This window comes from Montipora capricornis, chromosome 2, assembly GCF_036669925.1.
Source record: "Montipora capricornis isolate CH-2021 chromosome 2, ASM3666992v2, whole genome shotgun sequence".
NCBI lineage: Eukaryota > Metazoa > Cnidaria > Anthozoa > Scleractinia > Acroporidae > Montipora > Montipora capricornis.
Window position 1 is genome coordinate 56,035,158 of NC_090884.1, and position 22,004 is coordinate 56,057,161.

At 38.9% G+C, this 22,004-nt stretch overlaps 1 protein-coding gene and 1 pseudogene across 1 annotated transcript in view; one reads left to right on the top strand and one right to left on the bottom strand.

The window, feature by feature from the left end:
• LOC138028105 (cilia- and flagella-associated protein 77-like) overlaps nucleotides 1-22,004 on the top strand; it is a 405,094-nt gene that overhangs the window by 276,073 nt on the left and 107,017 nt on the right. The gene's annotated exons all lie outside the window — the stretch shown is intronic.
• Nucleotides 13,634-15,633, bottom strand: LOC138037533 (adrenocorticotropic hormone receptor-like; annotated as a pseudogene).

The following is a 22,004-nucleotide window of genomic DNA, read 5'->3' on the forward strand; positions in this document are numbered from 1 at the left end:
TATAAGAAGAACATTCCTCAGGCTGAAGGCGCTGTTACACTGTGAAATGTTTCGTGCTACTTGTTCCGCCGCAATGTCGCCAAAACATTGCGAGACAAGTTGCACGAAACATTTCACAGTGTAACTGACTGAGTCGATCGAGAACTTTTTTATTTTGGTGTTTGTATTTTAAATGAAAGCATGAAATAATGGCAAAGAAATGTAAATTAACCCAAATACTTATGGACATATTTAGTATAACATAACGATGATTTTCTTCAGGGGCGGATCCAGTGGGGGGTTTCAGAACCATTCCCCTCCATTAAGTATGATTTGGTAGAGAGCTTTAGCCACGACTACGGAAACGGCAACAAGTACGTCATCTCAAAACATAAATTCCGGTTATTGTTATCACTTCGAGACTATTCCAAACTTTTTAACCTGACAATGGTGTGGCAATCCCTCAAGAATGAAACCGATAGGAGAGTCACGCTTAATTTAGGAGAGAAAATGAAAATTATATCTCCAATTGGCGACGTCTTTCTTAGAACCTCAAATTTGGCTATTTCACGTTATTGTTTTGCTAACGACGGCAGTGAATTGGACAAATATGAAAAACGCACGTGCAGATCGTGCAAAGCTATTGTTTTTGCCCACGAAATATGCAAATTTGTCACTTTCTCGTTCCCGTCGCCGTTATCGTTGCTAATTCCATCTTATATCCAACGCTCGCTCATGGCATAATTGCTCTGAGCAATTTGCGCGGGATTTGCGCCGCTTCGCGGTTCGGTAAATATCCACCACCGTAGCCACCTCCACTTCGGTGAATAGTTGTTCAATATTATATCAGGTTCAATTTTTTTCAGAGCTTATTATGGAATACAGTTTCGATAGTCAGTACTTTATTCTTGGCTGACTGAATATGTCCCATACTACCTTTCGGCATTGTCGCGAACGCTCTTACCCTTTCTTTTGGACAACCTTTCTCGAAACAGCTGTATGAATGGAAAGTAATTTTCGCACTTAAGGTCGTGTTCTATTGGGATCAACCGTTTTTATGTGGTTGGGTTAGTTGGGTTTTTTAGTGTTCTCTTCGGAAAAAAACCGTTTTCGGCTGGTTTTGTTGATCAAATTTTTCAACCGGCATCAAACTAGGTTCAAAAAGCTTTGGCAACGACCGCTGTCGTTTACGCGGGCTCCTTCCGTGTTGCTTCCCTCAACTTGTCAACGCTGAAAAGTCTGGTAAGGAATATTCCCAGGAGTTAGCCCGTTTCAACTGAAAATGATTTGAAAAGTGTTCTATTGGGAAACCTCGAGTGCTTCAACCTAAACCGGTTACGGTTGAAACGGTTGATCCCAATAGAACACGACCTTAGACTCGCTTTGAAGAGAGGCTGGTGTGAACTCGGAAAATGGCCTATTGACTGATGTTCTGAAGATTCATGTGACACTTCGATTGTCATTTTTTTGTGAATTTTTAATTCTGCATTTAAATTTTATTCAAATTTGAGATAAGGGATAGGGAAACACTGACTTTTGCATTGACAACGAAGGCCGATTACCACTAAAAGTACACAAAGTAATTTTTTTATCCAGAAAATAGGAACCTATTTAAGAATTTTTGCATAACATTTATGTAAGAACCTGTTCAAGCTAAATTTTAAAATGGAAGCTTCTTACTCGCGGAGTTTTACTGTGTGACAAACAGAAGCCCACAGTTTGATATTTCACATGAGCGAAATTTTATGCGAGGAAATTCTTTTTTTGTAAACTAGGAGTGGTCAGTTGGTCGACGTGGTACAATTAACTATATTAAAATCACTGTGAATGTGACAAGCACTTGCAGAGGTAAAGCATCTTCGCCAATGATTATGTCATGCAACAACTCCATGCTTCTTTTCCTGGCTAGTTCAATTAGTTTCTTCATTGACTTATGTTATACTCAACATTGTAGGACACGACACCTATTTAATGGCCTGAAGAGAAGCAAAACAGTGTTTTGTGCATTGCGCTTGAGACATTTTGTCGTATTTCTCTATATCGCCAACAGTACAGGATGGGGTTTAGCGATGAATTAAGAAAAATGAGAAAAAGTGAGGTTTGACGATACACGCCGACTGCAAAACTACTATTGACCAGCGAGATTATGCTTACAAAAAGGAGAGGAAGATAACAGACAACAAAAACAACATAAACGATGAAAGTATCTAAAGCGTTTTTCTGTTGTCGTAGAAGGCCCGCTCTCACTGAATGATCACTTGTTTGTTGAAGATCGCAGCGAATTTGGATCTTATGGTGCCTCACAACTTTGTAAATTCTTGCATATGCGCAAGACGTAAAAAGGACTGCAATGCATCCCATAACAATATTTACTATCTCAGAGTGTTTTGGAAGTGAAATAAATGTGAATGCAGCAGCGATGCTTATCACCCACAATAACACCAAAAGTACTGCAACTCGCCTTGTCGTGACAAGTTCATGATATCGCAAATGGAGGGAAACCGAAAGCAATCTGTCCACAGTGATAGCTGTAATAGTAAGTAGCGATGCACAGGTGAGGAAGAAAGTAAAGAAATAATAAACAGATAAAATTATTGGGCAGAAGAATTCCAAGTTGTTATTTCCATCTACTTTCATGATTAAAATAACTGTCGTTATAGCAGAATTCGACAGTTGCGCGAACAATCCCACTGCCAGATCTGAAAAAGCGAGGCTACAGAATAACGTCTTTAAATTTGTCGGAATCGACGAGGCCTTCAACAGAGCTCGGATTATGAGAATATTTCCAAGGACTGCTACGAGGGAGAAAACTAAGTTTAAAGCACAAATTGCGATCCTGAATGCTCTGTGATAATAAAGTTGCAAAGTTATCTCCAAATAGTGCTCACAAAACTCCGAAACGGTCATGTTCAAGATATATATTCCCAAATCTGCGAAACGACTTCCTGTTTAGATGAGGCCCTGACCATTTTACGGCACATTCAATGACAGTTTTTCATGATTTCGCTTAATCACAGAACCATTGATTATCAGGGTGAGTTTACTTGGAGGTAGTTGTTACATCAATTCCGGCAAACTTATTCCATCGAAGGTTGCAGGTGTTAATCATTGCAAAAACCGTGCATGTTGCTTTTAGCAGCTATCTCCATACGTAATTGGAACTTGGGATCTTCCTGTGTAATTTCCTTAGAGAATACCAATTTACTCTCAATGTTGTCGTACCATGCACGACTTTTTCGTTGACGTCAAGTCAGTTTTAGGTCTGCAACTGTTAAAGATTGGAAAGCACAAGGGAATCCTTGAAAGAAAAACACCCGATTGTTTGACTGCCTCTCTTATTTTAGTCTCTGTGTTTTTTCCTTTATCGCCATAAAATTGCTATAAAGCGTGTCAAGGCGAGGGCAGTCTTTTTGCGGGATTAAAAATCAACAAAACAAATGTTACCATTTGTTAGCGCCCCATTTGGAACCGCCGACTCGGCATGGATGCAAGGAACTCACACACAGCCCATCCAAAGTTGAAGTGTTTCCAGCGCGTGCCCCATTGATTAACCACCTGAATATCAAATGCAAATATGAAACCTGTCATCGCTTTTTTCGACGATCATTGGACAAGGTTCACTTGAGAGTACATGTAATACGAGGAATCATGCAGATCGGTGGAGTCATCAGCCTCGGCCCTTTAGCAGACCGGAAAACAACCTCCGCCGTCTATATAATTAATCATGAATGAAATAAGCGTATATACTTGATCCCGCTCTTCAGATACTTAACAATTATTCCATGTGAGCGCGTCGGATATACACTATACCAGACGCGCGAATGGAACAATTGTTTTATTTAATTTTCATTACATTCTGAGCTGTTTTAATTACAGAACGACAGGATGTTGTCTCAGTTTTTACGAAACGACTGACGCAATCAGTTTCCATATAAGGTCATTACGGTATATTTAGGAAATAAATCCCTTCGGGTGGATGGTATGTCGGCTGATAATGTCCGCGGCTGTCCGAAAAATGAATATTTTGATAAGAGACGAAGCTTCGAGGGCAAATATGAAATTTTGAGCAAGCCAAAGAGAAGTTTATTTATTTTATAACCCTCCCATTAATTTTCATATCGCGGAAAAAACAGTTCGTAAAAGGCCAGCCGTTTGATGTGACGGCGATGCTTCGAATTTTTTGGTAGTAGCTAAATTAAAACGAGGGCCGAGGCCGGGGCCGGGCCCAATGCCGGGGCCGGGGGCGGGATCGGGGTCGGGATCGGGGTCGGGGTTGGAGTCGGGGTCGGGGTGGGGGTGTCTTTTCTTTTCCAATTTTGTTCTTTCAATTTTTGTCGTTCAATTCTCCTGTATTGTTATTGTCGAATGACCGGCATCTGTCCTTCATTTATGACCCCCCAAAAAAATGATAAAATAAAATAAACAACCTGCCGGAGCTATGAAAGCTCTTCAGGGACATATACAAAAACAACAAAAACGAAGAAAGTATCTAAAGCGTTTTTCTGTTGTCGTAGAAGGCCCGTTCTCACTGAATGATCACTTGTTTGTTGAAGCTCGCAGCGAATTTGCATCTTATGGTGCCTCACAACTTTGTAAATTCTTCCATATGCCCAAGATGTAAAAAGAAATGCAATGCATTCAACAGATAAATGTGAATGCAGCAGCGACGCTCATCACCCACAATAACACCAAAAGTACTGCAACTCGCCTTGTCGTGACAAGTTCATGATATCTCAAATGGAGGGAAACCGAAAGCAATCTGTCCACAGTGATAGCTGTTATAGTAAGTAACCATGCACACGGCTGGCCAGGAAAAACGCAAAGAAATTAAAAGCAGATATAATGATTGGGCAGAAGAATTCTAAGTTGTCATTTCCATCTACTTTCATGATTGAAAGAACTGTCGTTATAGCAGAACTCGACAGTTGCGCGAACAATCCCACCGCCAGATTTGAAAAAGCGAGGCTACAGAATAACGTCTTTAAATTTGTTGGAATCGAAGAAGCCTTCGACAGGGCTCGGATTATGAGAATATTTCCAAGGACTGCTACGAGGGAGAAAACTAAGTTTAAAGCACAAATTGCGGTCATGAATGCTCTGTGATGATAAACAAGTTGTAAAGTTATCTCCAAATAGTGCTCACAAAACTCCGAAGCATATTAATGACAATAGGTGATGGAATGGTGAGTATCCCTATGAATTGCAGATATGGAAAGATCGTGTTTCAGTTAGCCACATTACAAATTTTCAAGCAAACTTCACTTGAGGTGAAGGTGAGGTGTTCATTTTAAAACTCGAGAATTCAGTACTTTCATTTCTAAGCTACTGTAACAGTCTTTTGACATTCGGTGATATCCTCAGGCAAAATTGACGCTGCAAATGCAGGTCAGATTATCACACACGTACTTAAATAAAAGAGGATAAAGTAGCAAGGGTAAGAATTTTCGGACTTTTAAATCACAAGGAAAATTTTGACTGTGCGAGATTTAATTAGTATGAAAATCATTGCAGATAGCGTTATCACAGAGTCGATGAACTTGAGAGATTTAGCAACGCGTTTGGCATTGAAAGCTACGCCGAAATTTCCGTTTTTCCAAAAAAATCAAAGATACTTATTTAATTTAAGCTTATTCCTTGCCTGTTAGCTCAAGATAGAGAGCGACTTCTCAAAAGAGCGAGAAATCTTTCAATAAGGGAATTTTCGTGCTTGTAAGGAAATCTTTGCTGACGTCCTTGTTTACATTTTGTTTTGAAACCTTAAACCTCTCAAAATCGAGAACAATGTTGTTGCAATCCATGTTGAATCGAGTAAAGAATAATGTCTGAGCTCCCATGTATGGAGGTATATCTATGACAAAATTCAATGATCAATATTTCAAATAAAATCGTCCAAATCATGAATGCATCAATCCAAAGCTGAATGGAAACAAACCGATTCTGCAAATGGCCATCACGGATAGAGGCATAACGCAAAAAGCCATAAAGCAAACAGCCATAACGCAAAAGAGGCATAACGCAAATAGCCATAACGCAAACAGCCATAACGAAAGTAGGCATCACCCAAAAAGGCATGACCCAAAGACGCATAACGCAAATGGCCACAGCGCAAAAAGGATAACGCAAGGGGGCATAACGCAGAGGCATAACTTATACAGGAAGAAAAAGTTCGATAACGATTATATGTTCTTTCCCTTAAACAATCAATTGACGTTTTCTTGGAGCTGAAATTATTTACGGAGTACACAGCTAGTCTCCATTCTTCAAAGTGCCTTTGCCTTATGGCTATTTTACGTTATACTTTTTGCGTTATGAATACTTGCGTTCTGCTTTGCTGCGTTATACCTTTTTGCGTTATGCCTCTGCCCTATTCCTCTTTACGTTAGGCCTTTTTGCGTTACGCCTCTTTCCGTGATGGCCATTTGCAGAATCGGCTTCTTGCCATTCAGCATTGGATTAATGTATTCATGATTTGGACGATTTTATTTCAAATACTGATCATTGAATTTTGTCATAGATAAACCTCCATACGATGCACCTTTTTATTGAAAGCGTATCAGTCGCTAGGAAGTCTGGGTAATTTTAGAGTTTTTCCTCATTTCTATATGAATTAATTGCCTTTTCTCAAGGAGTTTGAACTAAGTTTCATTACAATGTGGTGGACGTTGCTTGTGAGCAAACATGTTCAGTTATTTCGGAAAGCGTTCGTTTGGGATGATGGAGGGCGGCCATGATGATTTGCTGTCACAGGCTGTGAACCAAAACCAAAGAGGGGAACTTGATTTAGACGATGGACTCGACCATATTCTTTCACAGTCTCTTGAAGTGTTTGAAGAAAAGAAAATTCTGGTTGACGCAATCGATATCACTGACATGTTTTAGAGTGGTGGCCTTAGTTTGGTGATCATTGAGGAGATTTCCAGCCGCAAAAGGTAAGATTCCTTTTGTGGCGCCTTGTGTCTTTCTTCAGCGATTTAGTTTCTTACCTTACTCTTTGTGCTGACAGTGAACTGTGAGAAGGAGAAACAACGTCGTTTATTTATGAGCAAAGACAAAGATTTGGTTGAGCTTGCTGTACAGTCTGTCCTAAAAAACATCCAAGAAAAAGCTATCAAAAACCTCTCAGAGTTACCAAAGAGAGACGGATGAACAACAAGTAAGAGTTTCCAAAATAGTTCAAGGACAGTGAGGTTGAAAACCACCAGTTGTGTAGAAAATTTTGGTGGTGTGCAAATTCCAAAATTAGGTCCTTCAGGGAAATTGTACTATAACGATTAAAAATAACTAGAACAAGATTGCAATCTTCAAGTCTATCTTGCAAACATAATAGGCACTGTAAAAACAAAGGACAATAAAGGCTATTTGATTTGGTTCGTTTTCCCAAAGCCTTTGTGATTACCCAGTTGAAACAGAAGGTCATTATTGAGATCACTTACTGGAACAGGTGGTCTTTATTGCAAAATAAGGAGCTCTAAAATCCCACCTCAATGACTGCAACAATAACCTCCTGTTCCAGCTCAATAACGATATGGTATTCGTTAGACCATATTCGTATTCTCAGTATTGGACTGGAACTAGCATGCAATGGAGGCTATTGCAGGAGAATCTTTTCAAATGCAAATACTTTTTAATATATTCCCCCGCATGAGCCTCCATTGCAAGGTAGTTCCACTCCAATACTGAGAATACGAATATGGTCCATTGCAATGAGAACGTACTTGATTATTGAAAATAACTTCCTGTTCAGAAAAAATGGAAAGGTGCTTTGACTGTGGTTTCACTAACATACGAGTTGCTCACAGAAGGTATGATGAAGGCATCATGCCGTTTACAAACTTTACTTAAAAAGTAAAAGAATTTGTTAAACTTTGTTAATTATCCCATTTTCAGCCTTTTGGCTTTTACAACTAGGCAATCATTAGCCATCAAAAACTGAAAAATTCTTGGAAGGAAAATGCGTTAATGAGTTTATGATTCAATACATTCTTTGTAAAAATTCGGATTTTCAAAGACTCTGCGCGCAGAGATTATCTGGTATTATTTCATGGTTGGCGAATTTTCTTTTGTCATTCAACGACCGGTATTTAACTTACACACCTAATGTAAAATGTAGCAGGGAAGAGCGGGGCTGATGAATTAACTTGAAAGGGATTTATACAGATAAATCCGTCGAATGAGGGATTTTGTAGAAACAACCCAAAAACAAATTAAGGGTAATACATTTTCATCGATCGCCTTCTCTTCTCAACAAAAAATGAAATTCTGATTATTTCAATAAAGAAAGGTTAAAATTTACATATAATAGAGTGTTTTAAAATTATGAAACTGACACTGATTAAAAGCAGCGCGTTCAAATTCAGAGTGTTGATATTATTGCAAAGACCTAACATCTCTATGCCCGGTGCGCTTCATGAAAAACTTCAATTTTCTCTCGAAAACTTGTATGGAATTCCTTTCTGCATCCCTCTGGTTGCTATTCTTGCACGGAGGCTGAGGTTTGTGAATTGACCCTCGATTCCAGCGTCTTTGATGGGTTTCAACACTAAGAACACTCTCGGTTTAGATCGAATAACGTTACAACACTGTATCACGTAACAGCAATGTTATGGTACCATATGAAACACCGATTTTTTCCAAACAAGATGTGATCATTATTGTAATGTCATAAATTACCTTGGCAACGGGAAAGCTCAGCAAAGACACCCTATATTTTGGGTTTAGTTGTTCATATCTCAAAAACGAACTCGGTGACCCCCATTTTTATCGCTGATATGTCACTAGAAGGCCACGATGAAACTTTCGGCAAAGTTAAAAAAAATGATGTGTTGAGGATTCAGAGCTACCTTAAAAAAATCACACAATTAAAGTGGCTCTGAATCCATTGGACAGAATTTTTTAAAACTTTGCAGAAAGTTTCATCGTGCCCTTCTCATTACTTTTCAGAAATATAAAAATGGGGCTCACCGAATTCGTTTTTGAGATATAAGCAACCAAGAGAGTATGAAGAAAACAGAGTTAATCCCTTATATTGGTCCTATTCCTATCGTAATCCCTCTTATATTCTTATATATATGTATTCGATATATTCCCACGAAGGTTAACTGATATCCAATCATATGTTTTGATGATAAAAATTACGGGCAGAAACATACGTATTAAAGACAACGTTTCGGTGTCCTCATGACACCATCATCAGGTCAAATATAATATTTTACAGATAATCTTGAACATTAATATTCGAGTTATTTAATTAATGTTCAAGATTATCTGTAAAATATTATATTTGATCTGATGATGGTGTCATGAGGACACCGAAACGTTGTCTTTAATACGTATGTTTCTGCCCGTAATTTTTATCATCAAATCCATTACATTATCATGTTTGATACCAATCATTTGTCCCCATTTTTACCAAGCATTGCGTGGGAATTCGCTCAGCTGTCAACATTGGTAAAAATGGGGACATATGATTGGCTAATCAGTTAACCCTCGTAGGAATACCGGTTCTCGCAGGAGATCTAAAAATAACTTAAGAGGGATTACGATGGGAATAGGGCCAATATGAGGGATTACCTCTCTTACCATCATACTCTCTTGAAGCAACTAAAGACAAAATGAAGGTGCTTTTTCAGGGCTTGCCCGTTGCCACGGTGACATATTACGTCACAATAATAACTGTATCTTGTTCAGCAATAGTTCGTGTTTCCTTTGGTACCACAATATTGCCAATACATGATACAACGTTGTGGTGCCGATCCTTCTCATAACAGCGTCACTTGAAGCATTGAAACTTGTTCGAAGCTCGAAGCCCCCTTAACCCACTGGATAATTTCAATCCCAAACTGCAAAATGTGCAAAAAAATATTATTAAGCTATTTTCATCAAAATACTTGAAACGGCGTCTAGGAGTCAAGTAAAACACGTCTTTCGCCACTCCAGACTCGGTACACCTAGACGAACATTTCTCCTACAGCTGAACAAGACAGAGTTGAGGTGAACTGTTTTTTGCGTAATAATGCTCAATTCGCACTTTTGCGTATGAAGAACTCCTCACCGCTGTCCGTGACAGGAACGCATGAACAGACTACTGGTGCGTAAAAAAAAAAAAGGTTTTAAATTAAAACAACTAAAGAAACGGAAAAAAAGCTAAGTCCCTTGCGGACCATAAATAATTCAAAGTCTGTCGTTTCTTAAAAAAACCTGTGAAAATCACGCCGTTATGCCATGAATTTTTTCAAAAGTCTATTTTTTCAAAATCCTGTGAAAATCCCACAATTATGTCAATTCCATTGTCTTCGTTTCGATCCCTCGAAGGTGTGAACCGTTAAATTAGCCAGTATTTGTTCCCTTGAACAAAATATCTGAATTATTTAATCATAGTAGTATGGGTGGAGCAACAGCAGCGGAAAATTCAGTTTAGTTTTTACAATATTAAGAAAAATAGGTGTCTTTTACATTTTATAATAATCTATCAGAAATAAAGACTAGATTGCAGAATACCCAGCCCACCAAATTAGCGGTTTTTGCGGTTCGGTTAACTACACTTTTCACGAGATCGTGTGAAGAAGAAAGCACTCGTTTAGAAGCTTGCCCTTTAACACTTTTCTTTTCATTCATCGACTTCGGGACTGCGGACCGCGTTGATAGCGTTTTTAGTAAGACATTTGGTGGGCCGGGTATTTTGCAATTGCTCCGAAATAAAATCATAAAATAAGTCAGATAAATACCTCCGTTCTTGGTATTTATCTCTTACTTATTATTAGCTGAGCTCAGGCGCGCGAAGCGCGCCAGCCAGCACCATGGGTAATATTTTTTGGGTAATCTATAGATACAAGAAATTTTGGTTGTGACGTCACTTACGTCCGCCCGTACAGACTGTTGGGGTGGAGGTAAGAAGGCAGGACAGCCTCTGGGGACGGGAGTGTTCGGGCAACTTTCCTTGGCGGGAAATCGTGTGGCAGCGTTGCATTGGCAACCCGCGTTTTTATGGCGGGAAATTATATCACTTAGTGACGAGGAACAGAATAAAGATTAAAGAACAGAACAGAGCACGAGAGAAGAGAAGACGAAATATGAGCAATTTAAGCGAAGAAATCCTCGAGAGAAGCCGAGGAAGGAGAAGAAGAGAAAATTTCAATGAAAATCAACGTAAAGCTAAGAGAAATAGAGCGAGAGCCAAAACACTTATTTACAACGGTTAGCTTTCAGGTAATGTTTTCCTTCTTAATATATGCCTCGCTGCCTTACATATGTTGTAAAACTAGCTAAAAAAAAACGAAGAAGGCTTGAAAACGTTTGCAATTCCGTGTTGACAGAGATTCTGACATATTTCGACAATCGTATTTATAGGCTTTTTGTGTCAAATGGATGTCCAGTTGTCAGCTGCTTTTGTTTAATTGTGAAATTGCAGTCGAGTAAGCGAATTTACTACGCTTTAGGTTGACTTGTTAATTAGTAAACATTTTTGCTATTGTTCTGAAGTAAAGAGAGAGGGAGTAAAGATTGTCAGTCAAACGGAAAATGTCGTGAAAGAGATTACTGTGTATGTAATTTTCATTTAAATAGTTGTTGATTAAAATTGTTGGTTATTGTTTCCAGGGCTTATTTGTTTAAGCCTCATTTACATTAGCAAGTTTTCCTTGACAAGTGCATTTGCCAAGGAAAACTTGCCGACTGTACACACTGACAAGTTCTCCTTGACAAGTTTTTCCTTGACAAGGTTTCCTTAGTAGCTTAAAATTAAAATATGTAAATAAGTGCACTTGACAAGTAATATACACTAGTAAATAACGTCCTTGACAAGTTTTTCCTTGACAAGTCAGTCCTTGTTCAAAAACTAGCAAAAACAAGGGCACTTGTTACGGAAAAACTTGTCATATTTTTCCATTTACGCTGCCAAGGAAAACTTGACAAGGAAAAAGTTGTCAGAGTAAATGAGGCTTTACTGCATGCTGTTGGCTCATAATCAGGTGTTTGATCTGTTTGATCACTGTAAACTGTACACACTAAGGACGATTAATTTTGTACTTTATCCATGCAGAAGCATAACTATTTCCGTAAACACTATACGCTCTTTTTTTTATAAGAACCTTTTTTATAAGAACGTTGAGGCTGAGACTAACCAAAATTATAAGAACTTATTAAGAACATTCCTCAGGCTGAAGGCGCTGTTACACTGTGAAATGTTTCGTGCAACTTGTCTCGCAATGTTTTGGCGACATTGTGGCGGAACAAGTGGCACGAAACATTTCACAGTGTAACAGCGCCTTGAGACTAAGTCGGATCGAGAAATTTTTTATTTTGGTGTTTGTATTTTAAATGAAAAAATGAAATACCGGAAAAGAAATGTAGATTAACCCAAATACTTATGGACATATTTAGTATAACATAACGATGATTTTCTTCAGGGGCAAATCCAGTGGGGGGTTTCAGAACCATTCCCCTCCATTAAGTATGATTTAGTAGAGAGCTTTAGCCACGACGACGGAAACAGCAACGAGTACGTCATCTCAAAACATAAATTCCGGTTATTGTTATCACTTCGAAACTATTCCAAACTTTTTAACCTGACAATGGTGTGGCAATCCCTAAAGAATGAAACCGAAATGAGAGTCAAGCTTAATTTAGGAGAGAAAATGAAAATTATATCTCCAATTGGCGACTTCTTCCTTAGAACCTCAAATTTGGCTATTTCACGTTATTGTTTTGCTGACGACAGCAATGAATTGGATAAAAATGAAAAGATGCACATGCAGGGCGTGCAAAGCTATTGCTTTTGCTCACAAAATGTGCAAATTTGTCACTTTCTCGTTCCCTTCGCCGTTAGCGTTACTAATACCATCTCATATTCAACGCTCGCTCATGGCATAATTGCTCTGAGCAATTCGCGTGGGATTTGCGCCGCTTCGCGGCTCGGTAAATATCCACCACCGTTGCCACCTCCACTTCGGTGAATAGTTGTTAATTATTATATCAGATTCAATTTTTTTTTCAGAGCTTATTATGGAATACAGTTTCGATAATCAGTACTTTATTCTTGGCTGACTGAATATGTCCCATACTACCTTTCGGCATTGTCGCGAACGCTCTTACACTTTCTTTTGGACAACCTTTCTCGAAACAGCTGTATGAATGGAAAGTAATTTTCGCACTTAAGGTCGTGTTCTATTGGGATCAACCGTTTTTATTTGGTTGGGTTAGTTGGGTTTTTTAGTGTTCTATTCGGAAGAAAACCGTTTTCGGTTGGTTTGGTTGATCAACTTTTTCAACTGGCATTAAACTAGGTTGAAAAAGCATTGGCAGCGACTGCTGTCCTTTACGCGGGCTCCTTTCGTCTTGCTTCCCTCAACTTGTCAACCCTGAAACGTCTGGTAAGGAATATTCCCAGGAGTTAGCGCGTTTTAACCGAAAATGGTTTGAAAAGTGTTCTAATGGGAAACCTGAAGTGCTTCAACCTAAACCGGTTGCGGTTGAAACGGTTGATCCCAATAGAACACGACCTTAGACTCGCTTTGAAGAGGAGGCTGGTGTGAACTCGGAAATGGCCTATTGACTGATGTTCTGAAGATTCATGTGATACTTCGATAGTCATTTTTTTGTGTATTTTTAATTCTGCATTTAAATTTTATTCAAATTTGAGATAAGGGATAGGGAAAAACTGACTTTTGCATTGACAACGAAGGCCGATTACCACTAAAGTCTGTTATCTACAATGTAATTTTTTTATCCAGAAAATAAGAACCTATTTAACAACTTTTGTATAACATTTATGCAAGAACCTGTTGAAGCTAAATTTTAAAATGGAAGCATATTACTCGCGGACTTTTACTGTACGACAAACAGAAGCCCACCGTTTGATATTTCACATGAGCGAAATTTTATGCGAGGAAATTCTTTTTTGTAAACTAGGAGTGGTCAGTTGGTCGAATAACTATATTAAAATCACTGTGAATGTGACAAGCACTTGCAGAGGTAAAGCATCTTCGCCAACGATTATGTCATGCAACAACTCCATGCTTCTTTTCCTGGCTGGTTCAATTAGTTTCTTCATTGACTTATGTTATACTCAACATTGTTGGACACGACTTCCTTTTAATGGCCTGAAGAGAAGCAAAACAGTGCTTTGTGCATTGCGCTTGAGACATTTTGTCGTATTTCTCTATATCGCCAACAGTACAGGATGGGGTTTAGCGATGAATTAAGAAAAATGAGGAAAATTGCGGTTTGGTGATACACGCCGACTGCAAGACTACCGTTGACCAGCGAGGTTATGTTTACAAAAACGAGAGGAAGATAACAGACAACAAAAACAACATAAACGAGGAAAGTATCCAAAGCGTTTTTCTGCTGTCGTAGAAGGCCCGCTCGCACTAAAGGATCACTTGTTTGTTGAAGTTGGCAGCGGATTTGGATCTTATGGTGCCTCACAACTTTGTAAATTCTTGCATATGCGCAAGACGTAAAAAGGACTGCAATGCATCCCATAACAATATTTACTATCTCAAAGTGTTTTGGAAATGAAATAAATGTGAATGCAGCAGCGATGCTTATCACCCACAATAACACCAAAGGTACTGCAACTCGCCTTGTCGTGACAAGTTCATGATATCGCAAATGGAGGATAACCCAAAGCAATCTGTCCACAGTGATAGCTGTAATAGTGAGTAGCGATGCACAGGTGAGAAAGAAAGTAAAGAAAAAAAAAAACAGATAAAATTATTGGGCAGAAGAATTCCAAGTTGTTATTTCCATCTACTTTCATGATTAAAATAACTGTCGTTATAGCAGAATTCGACAGTTGAGCGAACAATCCAACCGCCAGATCTGAAAAAGCGAGACTGCAGAATAACGTCTTTAAATTTGTCGGAATCGACGAGGCCTTCAACAGAGCTCGGATTATGAGAATATTTCCAAGGACTGCTACGAGGGAGAAAACTAAGTTTAAAGCACAAATTGCGATCCTGAATGCTCTGTGATAATAAACAAGTTGCAAAGTTATCTCCAAATAGTGCTCACAAGACTCCGAAACGGTCAACATGTTCATAATATATATTCTCAAATCTGCGAAACGACTTCCTTTTTTGAAGAGGCCCTGACTATTTTACGGCACATTCAATGACAGTTTTTCATGATTTCGCTTAATCACAGAACCATTGATTATCAGGGTGAGTTTACTTGGAGGTAGTTGTTACATCAATTCCGGCAAACTTATTCCATCGAGGGTTGCAGGTGTTAATCATTGTAAAAACCGTGCATGTTGCTTTCAGCAGCTATCTCCATACGTAATTAATTGGAACTTGGGATCTTCCTGTGTAATTTCCTTAGAGAATACCAATTTACTCTCAATGATGTCGTACCATGCACGACGTTTTCGTTGACGTCAACTCAGTTTTAGCTCTGCAACTGTTAAAGATTGGAAAACACAAGGGAATCCTTGAAGGAAAAACACCCGATTGTTTGACTGCTTCTCTTAATTTAGTCTATGTGTTTTTTCCTTTACCGCCATAAAATTGCTATAAGCGTGTCAAGGCAAGGGCAGTCTTTTTGCGGGATTAAAAATCAACAAAACAAATGTTACCATTTGTTAGCGCCCCATTTGGAACCGCCGACTCGGCATGGATGCAAGGAACTCACACACAGCCCATCCAAGTTGAAGTGTTTCCAGCGCGTGCCCCATTAATTAAGCACTTGAATATCAAATGCAAATATGAAACCTGTCATCGCTTTTTTGGACGATCATTGGACAAGGTTTACTTGAGAGTACATGTAATACGAGGAATCATGGAGATCGGTGGAGTCATCAGCCTCGGCCCTCTAGCAGGCCGGAAAACAACTTCCGCCGTCTATATAATTAATCATGAATGAAATAAGCGTATATACTTGATCCCGCTCTTAAGATACTTAACAATTATTCCATGTGCGCGCGTCGGATATATACTATACAACACGCGCGAATGGAACAATTGTTTTATTTAATTTTCACTACATTCTGAGCTGTTTTAATTACAGAACGACAGGATGTTGTCTCAGTTTTTACAAAACGACCGACGCAATCAGTTTCCATATAGGGTAATTACGGTATATTCAGGATATAAATCCCTTCGGGTGGATGGTATGTCGGCTGATAATGTCCGCGGCTGTCCGAAAAATGAATATTTTGCCGAGAAACGAAGCTTCGAGGGCAAATATGAAATTTTGAGCAAGCCAAAGAGAAGTTTATTTCTTTTATAACCCTCCCATCAATTTCCATATCGCGGAAAAAACAGTTCGTAAAAGGCCAGCCGTTTGATGTGACGGCGATGCTTCGAATTTTTTGGTAGTAGCTAAATTAAAACGAGGGCCGAGGCCGGGGCCGGGGTCGGGGCCGGGACCGGGGGCGGGGGCGGGGGCGGGATCGGGGTCGGGATCGGGGTCGGGGTTGGAGTCGGGGTCGGGGTCGGGGTCGGGGTGTCTTCTTTTCCAATTTTGTCTTTTCAATTTTTGTCATTCAATTCTCCTGTATTGTTATTGTCGAAGGACCGGCATCTGTCCTTCATTTATGGCGCCCAAAAAAATGATAAAATAAATTAAACAACCTGCGGAAGTTATGAAAGCTCTTGAGGGACATATACAAAAACAACAAAAACGAACAAAGTATCTAAAGCGTTTTTCTCTTGTCGTAGAAGGCCCGTTCTCACTGAATGATCACTTTTTTGTTGAAGCTCGCAGCGAATTTGGATCTTATGGTGCCTCACAACTTTGTAAATTCTTGCATATGCACAAGATGTAAAAAGAAATGCAATGCATTCAACAGATAAATGTGAATGCAGCAGCGACGCTCATCACCCACAATAACACCAAAATAACTGCAACTCGCCTTGTCGTGACAAGTTCATGATATCTCAAATGGAGGGAAACCGAAAGCAATCTGTCCACAGTGATAGCTGTTATAGTAAGTAACCATGCACAGGGCTGGCGAGGAAAAACGCAAAGAAATTAAAAGCAGATATAATGATTGGGCAGAAGAATTCTAAGTTGTCATTTCCATCTACTTTCATGATTAAAAGAACTGTCGTTATAGCAGAACTCGACAGTTGCGCGAACAATCCCACCGCCAGATTTGAAAAAGCGAGGCTACAGAATAACGTCTTTAAATTTGTTGGAATCGAAGAAGCCTTCAACAGAGCTCGGATTATGAGAATATTTCCAACGACTGCTACGAGGGAGAAAACTAAGTTTAAGACACAAATTGCGGTCACGAATGCTCTGTGATGATAAACAAGTTGTAAAGTTACCTCCAAATAGTGCTCACAAAACTCCGAAGCACATTAATGACAATAGGTGATGGAATGGTGAGTATTGCTATGAATTGCAGATATGGAAAGATCGTGTTTCAGTTAGCCACATTACAAATTTTCAAGCAAACTTCACTTGAGGTCGAGATTTTATGACCGTTTTAAAACTCGAGAATTCAGTACTTTCATTTCTAAGCTACTGTAACAGTCTTTTGACATTCGGTGATATCCTCAGGCAAAATTGACGCTGCAAAAACAGGTCAGATTATCACACATGTACTTAATTAAGCTGGAATAAGAGAGGATAAAGTAGCAAGGGTAAGAATTTTCGGACTTTTAAATCACAAGGAAAATTTTGACTGTGCGAGATTTAATTAGTATGAAAATCATTAAAGATAGCGTTATTACAGAGTCGATGAACTTGAGAGATTTAGCAACGCGTTTGGCATTGAAAGCCACGCCGAAATTTCCGTTTTTCCAAAAAAATCAAAGATACTTGTTTAATTTAAGCTGATTCCTTGCCTGTTAGCTCAAGATAGAGAGCGACTTCTCAAAAGAGCGAGAAATGTTTCAATAAGAGAATTTTCGTGCTTGTAAGGGAATCTTTGCTGACGTACTTGTTTACATTTTGTTTTGAAACCTTAAACCTTTCAAAAGCGAGAACAATGTTGTTACAATCCATGTTGAATTGAGTAAAGGATAATGTCTGAGCTCCGATGTATGGAGGTATATCTATGACAAAATTCAGTGATAAATATTTGAAAAAAATCGTCCAAATAATGAATGCATCAATCCAAAGCTGAATTGAAACAAACCGATTCTGCAAATGGCCATCACGGAAAGAGGCATAACGCAAAAAACCGTAAAGCAAACAGCCATAACGCAAAAGAGGCATAACGCAAATAGCCATAACGCAAACAGCCATAACGAAAGAAGGCATCACCCAAAAAGGCATGACGCAAAGACGCATAACGCAAATGGCCACAGCGCAAAAAGGATAACGCAATGAGGCATAACGCAGAGGCATAACTTAAACAGGAAGAAAAAGTTCGATAGCGATTATACATGTATGTTCTTTCCCATGAATAATCAATTGACGTTTTTTAAAGCTGAAATTATTTACGGAGTACACAGCTAATCTCCATTCTTCAAAGGGCCTTTGCCTTATGGCTATTTTACGTTATACTTTTTGCGTTATGAATATTTACGTTCTGCTTTGCATCGTTATGCCTTTTTGCGTTATGACTCTGCGTTATTCCTCTTTACGTTAGGCCTTTTTGCGTGATGACTGTTTGCGTTATGGCTATTTGTGTTATGCCTCTTTACGTTATGGCTGTTTGCGTTATGGCTATTTGCGTTATGCCTCTTTCCGTGATGGCCATTTGCAGAATCGGCTTGTTGCCATTCAGCTTTGGATTGATGCATTCATGATTTGGACGATTTTATTTCAAATACTGATCATTGAATTTTTTCATAGATATACCTCCATACGATGCACCTTTTCATTGAAAGCGTATCAGTCGCTAGGAAGTCTGGGTAATTTTAGAGTTTTTACTCATTTCTATATGAATTAATTGCCTTTTCTCAAGGAGTTTGAACTAAGTTTCATTACACTGTGGTGGACGTTGCTTGTGAGCAAACATGTTCAGTTATTTCGGAAAGCGTTCGTTTGGGATGATGGAGGGCGGCCATGATGATTTGCTGTCAAAGGCTGTGAACCAAAACTAAAGAGGGGAACGCAATTTAGACGATGGACTCGACCATATTCTTTCACAGTCTCTTGAAGTGTTTGAAGAAAAGAAAATTCTGGTTTACGCAATCGATATCACTGACATGTTTTAGAGTGGTGGCCTTAGTTTGGTGATCATTGAGGAGATTTCCAGCCGCAAAAGGTAAGATTACTTTTGTGGCGCCTTGAGTCTTTCTTCAGTGATTTAGTTTCTTACCTTACTCTTTGTACTGACAGTGAACTGTGAGAAGGAGAATCAACGCCGTTTTTTTATGAGGAAAGACAAAGATTTGGTTGAGCTTGCTGTACAGTCTGTCCTAAAAAACATCCAAGAAAAAGCTATCAAAAACCTCTCAGAGTTACCAAAGAGAGACGGATGAACAACAAGTAAGAGTTTCCAAAATAGTTCAAGGACAGTGAGGTTGAAAACCACCAGTTGTGTAGAAAATTTTGGTGGTGTGCAAATTCCAAAATTAGGTCCTTTAGGGAAATTGTACTATAACGATTAAAAATAACTAGAACAAGATTGCAATCTTCAAGTCTATCTTGCAAACATAATAGGCACTGTAAAAACAAAGGACAATAAAGGCTATTTAATTTGGTTGGTTTTCCCAAAACCTTTGTGATTACCCAGTTGAAACAGAAGGTCATTATTGAGATCACTTACTGGAACAGGTGGTCTTTATTGCAAAATAAGGAGCTCTAAAATCCCACCTCAATGACTGCAACAATAACCTCCTGTTCCAGCTCAATAACGATATGGTATTCAAAAGACCATATTCCTATTCTCAGTATTGGACTGGAACTAGCATGCAATGGAGGCTAATGCGAGAGAATCTTTTCAAATGCAAATACTTTTTAATATATTCCCCCGCATGAGCCTCCATTGCAAGGTAGTTCCACTCCAATACTGAGAATACGAATATGGTCTATTGCAATGAGAACGTACTTGATTATTGAAAATAACTTGCTGTTCAGAAAAAATGGAAAGGTGCTTTGACTGTGGTTTCACTAACATACGAGTTGCTCACAGAAGGTATGATGAAGGCATCATGCCGTTTACAAACTAACTTAAAAAGTAAAAGAATTTGTTAAACTTTGTTAATTATCCCATTTTCAGCCTTTTGGCTTTTACAACTAGGCAATCATTAGCCATCAAAAACTGAAAAATTCTTGGAAGGAAAATGCGTTAATGAGTTTATGATTCAATACATTCTTTGTAAAAATTCGGATTTTCAAAGACTCTTTGCGCAGAGATTATCTGGTATTATTTCATGGTTGGCGAATTTTCTTCTGTCATTCAACGACCGGTATTTAACTTAGACACCTAATTAAAATGTACCAGGGAAGAGCGGTTCTAAAAAATCCCTCATTCGAGGGATTTATCTGTATAAATCCCTTTCAAGTTAATTCATCAGCCCCGCTCTCAACCCAAAAACAAATTAAGGCTAATAAATTTTTATCGATCGTCTTCTCTTCTCAACAAAAAATGAAATTCTGATTATTTCAATAAAGACGTGTTACAATTTACATATAAAGTGTTTTAAAATTATGAAACTGACACTGATTAAGAGCAGCGCGTCCAAATTTTAGTTGTGACGTCACTTACGTCCGCCCGTACAGACTGTTGGGGTGGAGGTGGGGAGGCAGGACAGCCTCTGGGGACGGGAGTGTTCGGGCAACTTTCCTTGGCGGGAAATCGTGTGGCAGCGGTGCATTGGCAACCCGCGTTTTTATGGCGGGAAATCATATCACTTAGTGACGAGGAACAGAATAAAGATTAAAGAACAGAAAAGAGCACGAGAGAAGAGGAGACGAAATTTGAGCAATTTAAGCGAAGAAATCCTCGAGAGAAGCCGAGGAAGGAGAAGAAGAGAAAATTTCAATGAAAATCAACGTAAAGCTAAGAGAAATAGAGCGAGAGCCAAAACACTTATTTACAACGGTTAGCTTTCAGGTAATGTTTTCCTTCTTAATATATGCCTCGCTGCCTTACATATGTTGTAAAACTAGCTAAAAAAAAGCGAAGAAGGCTTGAAAACGTTTGCAATTCCGTGTTGACAGAGATTCTGACATATTTCGACAATCATATTTATAGGCTTTTTGTGTCAAATGGATGTCCAGTTGTCAGCTGCTTTTGTTTAATTGTGAAATTGCAGTCGAGTAAGCGAATTTACTACGCTTTAGGTTGACTTGTTAATTAGTAAACATTTTTGCTATTGTTCTGAAGTAAAGAGAGAGGGAGTAGAGATTGTCAGTCAAACGGAAAATGTCGTGAAAGAGATTACTGTGTATGTAATTTTCATTTAAATAGTTGTTGATTAAAATTGTTGATTATTGTTTGCAGGGCCTGTTTGTTTAAGCCTCATTTACATTAGTGCATTTGTCAAGGAAAACTTGCCTACTTAGCCTGTTTACAGCCGCCCGCTCTCCGAAAAAAAAAAAATCGGAGAGGAGCGTCTGTGATTTACCGTTAATAATCGTGTTCCGGAATAATTTTGCATACATTATTAAGTGATCTACGCTGACCAAAATTTGCGTGGCTCATATTTCGTTGAAGCTAAATTCTCAAAATGGTGGTCAATGAAGTAGATTTCAAACGTGCATTGAAGAGCGTCTCCGATAGTTTTAAGATACCTTGGCTTTATAGCATAGAAGCACTCTTTAAAGGAAAGGATGTATTTGCAAGCCTTCCAACCAGGTACGGCTCTGATCTTCAGAGCGGCACAGATCGTTGTCGATGAGCTGTTATTTTCCTGGATGTGTTCACATCTCAAATCTTCCAGGGCATTACGCTTTGTAGATTGTGCTTGAGAATGGCTAGGCTGGTCCGAGCAAGGCGTTGGGATTACACTGACTGGTAAGGAATAGCGGGAGACGTTTTCGAGTGGACAATCCTTTGAATAGTGCTATATTCACCTCGTGAAGAGCGCTTTCGTTTCTTTTGCGCTGACAACAATTCCTACAAATGTACGTTGAATCGATTTCCACTTTACACTCCATAGATCACAATTCCGCTCGTACTT